General features: G+C 42.0%; 1 long non-coding RNA gene across 1 annotated transcript in view; it reads right to left on the bottom strand.

Annotated features, from left to right (window-relative positions):
* LOC105515242 overlaps positions 1-7,723 on the bottom strand; it is a 48,600-nt gene extending 40,877 nt beyond the window's left edge. Inside the window, exon 1 of the long non-coding RNA XR_001002285.1 lies at positions 7,570-7,723. This is a non-coding gene — a long non-coding RNA (uncharacterized LOC105515242). The remainder of the gene's footprint in view (positions 1-7,569) is intronic.
* Between the last annotated feature and the right edge of the window lie 13 nt (positions 7,724-7,736).

The following is a 7,736-nucleotide window of genomic DNA, read 5'->3' on the forward strand; positions in this document are numbered from 1 at the left end:
ACAGATGGGTTTTCAATTTATTTTTTTCTGGAGACAGGGTCTCACACTGTCACCCAGGCTGGAGTGCAGTGGTGCAATCTTGGCCTCTGCCTCCAGGGTTCAAGCCATCCTCTCACCTCAGCCTCCCCAGGACTACAGGTGCAAGGCACCACCTCTGGCTAATTTTTGTATTTTTAGTTGACACAGGATTTCACGGTGTTGCCCAGGCTGGTCTCAAACTCCTGAGTTCAACTGATCCACCCACCTCAGCCTCCCAAAGTGCTGGGATTACAGGCATAAGCTACTGCCCCCGGCCAGCATAACTTTTATTTGCACTGGGAAACCAAAAAATTTGTGAGACTCACTTTATTATGATAATTGCTTTATTGTGTTGGTCTGGAACTGAACATGCAGTATCTCTGAGAAATGCCTATATATTTGTGACCAATAGAGTCTACTGTGCACCTTTTTTGTTATATTTTGACAATTATTCTATATCCATAAATACATATCTACTTCATTTTAAAAGCACAGGCTGGGCACGATGGCTCATACCTGTAATCCCAACAATTTAGGAGGCCAAGGCAGGCAGATCACCTGAGGTCAGGAGTACAAGACCAGCCTGGCCAACATGGTGAAACCCATCTCTACTAAAAATACAAAAATAAGTCAGGCCTGGAGGTGCATGCCTGTAATCCCAGCTATTTGGGAAGCTGAGGCAGGAGAACTGCTTGAACCCAGGAGGCAGAGGTTGCAGTGAACCGAGATCGTACCACTGCACTCCAGCCTGGGTGACAGAGCAAGACTCTGACTCAAAAAAAAAAAAAGCACAGCATTCCATTATACATAAAATATATATTATATTGATTATACTAAAATTATTAATATAATACATAATATATGCCATACTTTACTAATAACATTCAGTTGTTTTCAATCTTCTGCTATGCAGCATTATACCACAATGTAATATCCTGCACACAGTTGTTTATGTCTATTGTCAGTAGATATCTGGAGTATAAGTTCCTAGAGTTAGAGTTTCTGAATGTGTGTGTGCATTTTTAAATTTTCACAGATACTGTCAGATTGCTCTTTTTTTTGAGACAGAATTTCGCTCTTATTGCTGCCCAGGCTGTAGTGCAATGGTGCGATCTTGGCTCACCGCAACCTCCGCCTCCCTGGTTCAAGCAATTCTCCTGCCTCAGTCTCCCAAGTAGCTGGGATTACAGGCCTGTGCCCCCACGCCTGGCTAATTTTGTATTTTTTAGTAGAGATGGGGTTTCACCATGTTGGTCAGACTGGTCTCAAACTCCTGACCTCAAGTGATCCACCCTGCTCGGCCTCCCAAAGTGCTGGGATTACAGGCGTGAGCCACTGTACCCTGCCCAGATTGCTCTCTTAAAAGGTTATACCAACTTACACTTTAAAACAAGGACAGCATCTGTTTCTGCATATCCTTACCAACACAATCACATATTAAAATTTTAATAACCAATATGATACAAACATTGGTAGCTGCATATAGAACACTGGAGATATGAGGACAGTCCCCCTTGAGTAATCTTCAGAGTACTACTGATCAGCACATGCGTGAGAAAGCGAACCATGGCCAGAGAAAAAAAGCACCTGAAGTATTAGAACAGTAGCCAGGGCCCACACAGTGCCAGAAGAGTGTTTGTTACCACACCCAGACTATAAAACCTCAAAAGGTGTAGGGCACTAGGTGTGGTTGGTACAGAGAAGTCTTGCCTTGGTAATGTGGAATCATTAGCCCTAGATTTAAAAAGCTCAGGTCCCACTTGACAAATCTTGTAAGCAAGATCCAAATGGGTCAAACTATGTCTATGTACTTAACAGCATCCTAGAATAAATCTCAAGAATACTTATTGAAATACAAAAATACTTAGCACCCAACAAAGTAAAACAGTATCTGGTGTCTGATCAGAAACTACCAGGTACGCTGACAAACAGGAAAACACGACCCACAGAGAAGAGAAAGATCAGATGAACCCAAACCAGAACTGACACAGATGTTAGAATTAGCAGAGAGCATTAAAACAGACTAACTGTATTCCGTATGTTCAAAAAGTTACCTAGACTTGGAAGATAGAAAAAAAGACCCAAACTGAACTAGAGATGAAAAGTACATCATGTAGGATGAAAAAATAGTGTGTGGGGTTAACAGCAGATGAGGTACAAGAGAACGAACTAGTGAACTTGAAGAAATAGACACTACCCAAAACAAAACATTGAGAAAAAGGCAGCACTGGCTTTTTTTTTTTTTTTTTTCTGTCCTTTTCTCATGCTTTTGCTATTTTGCACTTTTGGACATTCATAGTTGCTATTACATCTGACTAGGATCACATGATTTGCCCCTCACTTTCCTCAGGTCTTGGCCCAAAAGTCTTGTCAGAGATGCCCATCTTGACCTCTTATCCTGCTTTATTTTTATTTCTCCTCAGCACCACCTGATAGATGTACTTATTTATTGTCTGTCTCCCCCAAGATTCCTTGGACAGTCACGGGGTAGGGATTTTTGTTTTACTGTTGTAATCCCAGTGCCTAGAAATTGTCTGGTCTGTAGAAGATGCTTAAAATATGTATTCAAAGAATAAACTGAATGAATGTGATTATTAAAGAATACAATTATATTTCTGGGATGGGTAACTGTATAGATGACTGATGACACTGGAGGATGGAATATGAGATGCCTACAGAACACCCAGGTGGAAATAATGGACACTCATTCAGGCAACAAATATTTACTGAGCACCTAACATGCTAGTCACTTTGAGTATATGAGTGGGGACAAAACCCAAAAAACAAACCGGAACCCTACCTTCAAGGAGCTTACTTTCTAGAAAGGGAGACAATAAGAGTAATAAGTAAGTGAAATAAATAATAGATCAGAAAGTAATCATGCTATGGGGGAAAAGAGGGGAATCAAGAGTCAGGAGAAAGGTAAAGTGAGTTGCGATTTTAAATAAGGTGGTTAAGGTAGACTCATGAGAAGTCACATGGATCTGATGCTCAGAGGATAGGTTTATCTGTTAAACTGGCAATAATTTGCCCCAAAGTTTTTGGGACCAAATGAGGTATGTAAAAGGTCTGGCAATTAAAAAAAATTAAACTACTTCCCCACCCTACGCTGCTGTGAGGCTTCAGTTAGTCTGAAACACACAAGTTTAAAGATAAGCAGAGGGGCCGGGCGCGGTGGCTCAAGCCTGTAATCCCAGCACTTTGGGAGGCCGAGGCGGGCGGATCACGAGGTCATGAGATCGAGACCATCCTGGCTAACATGGTGAAACCCCGTCTCTACTAAAAAAAAAAAAAAAATACAAAAACTAGCCGGGCAAGGTGGCGGGCGCCTGTAGTCCCAGCTACTCGGGAGGCTGAGGCAGGAGAATGGCGTAAACCCGGGAGGCAGAGCTTGCAGTGAGCTGAAATCCGGCCACTGCACTCCAGCCCGGGCGACAGAGGGAGACTCCGTCTCAAAAAAAAATAAAAAAATAAATAAATAAATAAAGATAAGCAGAATAAGTTTGAGTGTATTCCTTTTTCAGTAAGAAGAAAAAAAGTTTCCCTTCTTTGTTGCTTTGTTGTAACTAATGACTTCTGAGTTATTATCCACAAAATTATGGGATATGTAGAACAGGTAGAAGATCCTATTAGGTCAATAAAAAATGCATTTGGATAGGGTGGGGGAGGGGTGCAAGGTGTTTATGTTTTACATAAAGTGCTACAATGTTAGCTCGAAGTAGACTAAAAAACTAAAGATGTATATGAACAGTCCTTATGACAACTACATTATTAATTCAAAGAGGTATAGGTAAGTAAATACCAATAGGTTAACTTAAAAGGAAATTCATAATGATGGGAGGAGGTAGAGTAACAAGAAAAGAAATTTTGAAAGTATTTCAAACTGAAAGATAATAAAAATACAACATACCAAAATTTGTAGGATGTAGCCAAAGCAGTGCTACAGGGAAAGTTACAGCTTTAAATGTTTATTTTAGAAACTAACAAAGATGGCTGGACGCGGTGGCTCACGCCTGTAATCCCAACACTTTGGGAGGCCGAGGTGGGTGGATCACCTTAAGTCAGGAGTTTGAGACCAACCTGGCTAGCATGGTAAAACCCCGTCTCTACTAAAAATGCAAAAATTGGCCGGGTGCGGTGTCACGCACCTGTAGTCCCAGCTACTCGGGAGGCTGAGGCAGGAGAATCGCTTGAACCTGGGAGGCAGAGGCAGCAGTGAGCCAAGATCATACTACTTCACTCCAGTCAGAGCGACTGTCTCCAAAAAGAAATTAACAAAGACTAAAATCAGTGACCTTAGGTGCTATCAGAAGAAGCTAGAGAAAGAAAAGGAAAGTAAATCCAAATGTAGTAGAAGCCAATGAAATGGGAAAAAGAGAAACTAAGAAAATATTCCAACAAATATGATGAATGAAATGGACAAATTCCTTGAACAAGTGGATTTACAACTTAGGGTAAACTAATTTCAAATTCTACTTATGCGGCCTTTAAAAAAAGAAGCCAGAGCAGCAACAAAAACTCAGAAAATGTTATTTAAAAAGAATATTGTCTACAAAAATTATAAAGTGCCTAGGGATAAACTTAACAAAGATATAAGCTCTTTATGGTGAGAAACATAAAACTTTGTTGACAGATATTTTTAAAACTTAGTTATATTCTTGAACAGGAAGTGAGCTTGGTATTGTAAAGATAACAATTCTTCCCAAATTGATCTATAATTTCAATGCAGTTATAACCAAAATTCCAAAAGGGTAACAAAATGTTACAGAGGATGCTATTATGGAAGAACAAAGGGCCAAGTATAGTTGTCACACTCCTGAAGAACAAGATGTCAAAGACTGCTCTCAAAACTTTGATCATCTTGATTGTGCTTATGGTTTCACAGGTGTATGAATGTCAAATTGTACACTTTATATGCAAATTATTGTATGTCATTTAGACCTAGGTAAAGCTGTTTTAAAAAACAAAACAGAAACAAAAACGAAAAAACCTGGCAAAACAAGCCTGGACAACATAGTGAGACCTAAAAATAAAAAATTTGCTGGGCGTGGTGGCACAAGCTATAGGCCAAGCTACTTGGGAGGCTGCGGCAGGAGGACTGCTTGAGCCAGGAGTTTGAAGCTACAGTGAGCAGTGATCACGCCACTACATTCCAGCCTGGGCGACAGAGCAAGACCCCATCTCAAAAAATGTATTAAGCCGGGCGTGGTGGCTCATGCTTGTAATCCCAACACTTTGTTTGGGAAGCCAGGGTAGGTGGATTGCTTGAGTTCAGGACTTTGAGACTAGCCTGGGCAACATGGCAAAACCCTGGCTCTACAAAAAAATTTTAAAAATTAGCTGTGTGTGGTGATGTACACCTGTAGTCTCAGCTACTCAAGTGGCTGAGGTGGGAGGATTGCTTGCCCCTGGGAGGTCAGGGCTGCAGTGAGCTGTAATCATATCACTGCTCTCCAGCTGGGGCAACAGAGCAAGCTCCGTCTCAAAAAAAAAAAAAAAAAAAAAAAAGTTATTTAGCAATATACATACAGATGGAGAAGTTAAAAAGCAAAGGAATGATTAACTCAGCATTCAAAACAGTAATTACTGGGAGTGAGGAAACAGAAGGGTATGTGCCAGTGGGGAAGGGACGCATAGGCAGCTTGTCATATTCTAATACAGGTAGTATTCTATTTCTGAAACAGAATGCTGTGTGTCTTACTATCACTCTTTTAACTACACATGTATTTTATACAGCCTTTTGCATATATGATAAATTTCAATTTTGAAAAAACAAGCGTCTGTAAAGAGGAACACAAAAGAATCAACCATTAGCTAAACTATACTCATTATTTTGGGGCCCTCAAAACCTTTCAAACAGCACCTGATGGCTACGATTAAGATCTTTCCTGCTCATTTAAAAATGGCAAAACTCTTCCTGTTTGAGACAGATGGGTTTTCAATTTATTTTTTTCTGGAGACAGGGTCTCACACTGTCACCCAGGCTGGAGTGCAGTGGTGCAATCTTGGCCTCTGCCTCCAGGGTTCAAGCCATCCTCTCACCTCAGCCTCCCCAGGACTACAGGTGCAAGGCACCACCTCTGGCTAATTTTTGTATTTTTTGTAGAGATGGGCTTTCACCATGTTGGCCAGGCTGGTACGGAACTCCTGGGCTCAGGTGATCTGCACGCCTCGTCTTCCCAAAAGTGTTGGGATTACAGGCGTGAGCCACCGCACCCGGCTGGTTATCAATTTCAAACAAGAAAAGTAAAAACCAAACAGAAAAGCTATTACTTACTGCCCTAAGTTAGTACATTTCTGTGCTTAATTACTAAATAATTAACTTGTCCTCTCACAACCACCTTGAGGTGCAGAGGTACAGGCTAATTAGTACTGAGATAGTACCTAGCACTAAAATAGAATTATCTTCCTTGCACACTTTTTCTACAGAGGATGATAGTTTTTCCCTTCAAAGCACTGGTAACAGTCTTATTTTCTTCCTTCCATTTTTGCTTACTTGGTTACTGTCTTTATCAAACTATTAAAATAGTAAATACTACCAGATGTGGTGGCTCACACCTGTAAACCCAGCACTTTAGGAGGCCCAGACAGGAGGATCGCTTGAACTCAGTGGGGCCTGGCTGCAGTGAGCCGTGATGGCACCACTGCACTCCCACCTAGGCGGCTGAGAGAGACCCTGTCCCAAAAAAAAATAAAAAATAAAAAGAATAAAATAGTAAATATACTGCAGTTGTCTCCACCTCACTTCACCTGACAACACTGTTTTGCTGTAATGCCCCTGGAATCTTGATCTGACCACCGCCCAGAGTAAGCAGGGAACTCAGGTTTCCAACATAATTTAAGAGCCCAACAATTTTAGGTTTCATTTGGAAAGGACAGCTGTGCTTCAGGCTGAGGGTCGGCAGGCTTGGACAGCTGTGCTTCAGGCTTGGTTCTTGCCAACTACTCAGCTATTCTGGATGCGCTGCACATCTTGTCTGCAACTTCCTCCCTAAGTTTTTAATCAAGAGATCTTCCAGGAATGTGGTGCCTGCTTCAGCTTCCACAGCAGCTGCGCAAAACATACACTTGGATTTGTGTGTGTGTTTTGTATATTAGCTTTAACTACTTCCCTCAGCCCGGACTTCCCTTCAGTCGTTTGTTTTGAATAACAACCTACTGTGAAGCCTTTTAAACACTAGTTTACTTAAAAAGTTTGTATTATCCTTTCTTTCCTTTTTTGTTTTTGATACGGAGTCTCACTCTGTTGCCCAGGGTGGAGTGTAGTGGTGCGATCTCTGGCTCACTACAGCCTCCACCTCCCAGGCTCAAGTGAATCTTCCTCCTTGGCCTCCTGAGTAGCTGGGACCACAGGGAGGGGCAGGCCAACAAGCCTGGCCTATTTTTGTATTTTTTGTAGAGACGAGGTCTTGCTGTGTTGCCCAGGATAGTCTGGAACTCTATTATATCTTTGTCTTAATCTCATGGAGACGCCCCCGTGGTCACTGACTGGAGAAAGGAAATACATATTTTAAAGGCCTTAAATTTCCTATAGAAGGGTCTAGAACGTACCGTGCTATACCGAAACTTAGGAGTAAGACCACCGCCATACCCCTGAGGAAACAAGATCACGCCCCTCTGCGGGCCGCTGGATCGCGTCTTTAATTAATCCCGCCGCCGCCTTCCCGCCTAACCCCGGGCGCGCACTTCCGGTCGCGAGGGCGCTCGGGAGCGCGCCC

Source organism: Colobus angolensis, unplaced genomic scaffold (assembly GCF_000951035.1).
Source record: "Colobus angolensis palliatus isolate OR3802 unplaced genomic scaffold, Cang.pa_1.0 Scaffold257, whole genome shotgun sequence".
Taxonomy (NCBI): Eukaryota; Metazoa; Chordata; class Mammalia; order Primates; family Cercopithecidae; genus Colobus; species Colobus angolensis.